Here is a 1,851-nt window from a genome sequence, read left to right as displayed (position 1 = left end):
ACCTTCCAAAAGTGTATTGAAACCAAAAACCTGTCTGAAAGGCATTTATGTTACACCTAATGTAGATATACCATGAATTTGGTCCCGTATATTCCACATTCTTGTACACACAGTCTATATCGTTAATCACTGGATTGTGTGTCAAGACTTGAGGTTCTTGAATTTCAACCTAAGGATATGAGTTACCAACCCAACCAAGCAAGTGAAAATCTTCTAAGTTATTGCAGGAAATTGCCATCACTACCAATTGGTAAGGAGTTTCCTGTGTTCTTGTTAACCAGTTCCTTTCTGTACCGTATATTTATGCAAAACAAAATCTGTGTGTGCAGTGTTTGTTGTCCCATCAAAGTCATGGTTGTCAAAGCGTGACCTGTGTGGTGCATGTCCGTGTTCCATACCCTTGGAGAATTTCCTCAGATATTGGGGAATAGCTACTTTGCTCAGTAGGTTCAACCTGTCCTATTTCAATCCCTAGGGAAATAGGAAGAGTTTGGATTTAAGTTGAACTGTATGCTAGAGGAATCCAAAGTTAAATAGTTAAGGATTTATTTGAAATGCTGATGTTTTCTACTTGGTAAACCACTGAAACTTCCTGGGAAGACAGCATCTCAAAATCCTCCCATTTTTTCTAGGCTGTTACTAACACAGGTGCTGATGGAACTGTTTCAGTTTATTTTTTTTCCCATGATTTTAGGTGCAGTAACTTTCTTTTTTTTCCTGATTGAGGCATTTATTATGGAGAGCAATTCTGCCCAGAAGGTTCCTCATTATCGTGCTGGTCCAGTGGAAGAAGGATGATGTGAGACCCTCTGAGCAGGTAGGAACACTTTTGTGAAGGGAAGGTTGAATGACAGTGTTCAGACAGGCATGACTGAATGTCTGGAGAGACATGAGCCTTCCCTGGGCCCAGCCAGCCTGTTTGCTGCTGCCATTCCACATTTCCACTTTCCAGGTTGCACAGCTGAGCTCAGGGGCTGTAAACTACATTATGAAAGTTGGTGAGTTCTCCTGACTAAATGCATACAGGAATGGGGTAAAAACCCAAATCTGCTGATGTCCTTTACTCTATGTGTCTTGTATGTCTGTAGGCTCAGATAACTTGAATGCAACAGCTACTCCTATCACTCAAGTCCCCCCAAAAAGTTAATTTTTGGCATAGCATGACTGTTCCTTTTAATTAAAAAAGCTCAGAACTCCCCAGCTAACTAATTATTTTGCATTGCATACTGAGTATTCTAATAGAGAAAAAAAATTACCTTCTGATGTCCTGGGTGGAGTCCCAGCCTGGGTCAGTTATTGGTTATGTAGTGTGGGTTGGGGGTTCATGTACTGCTCTTCCCACTTGCAGAATAACGAACTGCTGGGTTGAAATCAATTGTCTGGTGCCCAACATGACATCATTTTAAGGGAGAAGAGGAGGTGGGTTTACCTCAGGCTTAGCAACAGCTGAGCTATTTCACAGGAAGGACTGAAATATTTGGAATATGTGTTTTGGCTGAGCTAGAAAGCAGGCCAGGCTACAGAAGGAGGTCTGTAACTCTAAACAGAGGAAAACTAGTGGGAGAAAAGAAATTGTAGGGCTGAAGAAGGCCTGGCTTCTGATCTAGTTCCCCTACTTTTGCCCCTCATAGCCACGACTGCTTTTGTTTCTCAGCTTTGTCCTGCTACTGCTATCAGTGTCCCACTCCTGATGATTGTAAAAAGCACTGGATTTAGTTGAATGGCTTTGCAGCAGTGTGTGTTGGATGTTTTGAGGCACAATTTAATCCTTTGTTTCTGTAAGGTACTAACAAGCTGTTTCCAAATCCTCTGGTGCCACTGGAGAGTGATTTCTTGGAAACTTTCCTGCCG

General features: G+C 42.0%; 1 long non-coding RNA gene across 1 annotated transcript in view; it reads left to right on the top strand.

The window, feature by feature from the left end:
* Window positions 1-645: 645 nt before the first annotated feature.
* Window positions 646-1,851, top strand: part of LOC108449682 — a 182,094-nt gene continuing 180,888 nt past the window's right edge. Inside the window, exon 1 of the long non-coding RNA XR_001865938.1 lies at window positions 646-817. This is a non-coding gene — a long non-coding RNA (uncharacterized LOC108449682). The remainder of the gene's footprint in view (window positions 818-1,851) is intronic.

Source organism: Corvus brachyrhynchos, unplaced genomic scaffold (genome assembly GCF_000691975.1).
Source record: "Corvus brachyrhynchos isolate BGI_N302 unplaced genomic scaffold, ASM69197v1 scaffold19, whole genome shotgun sequence".
NCBI classification, from domain to species: domain Eukaryota; kingdom Metazoa; phylum Chordata; class Aves; order Passeriformes; family Corvidae; genus Corvus; species Corvus brachyrhynchos.
Note: the sequence above shows the minus strand (reverse complement) of the source record. Positions and strands in the feature narration are given on the sequence as shown.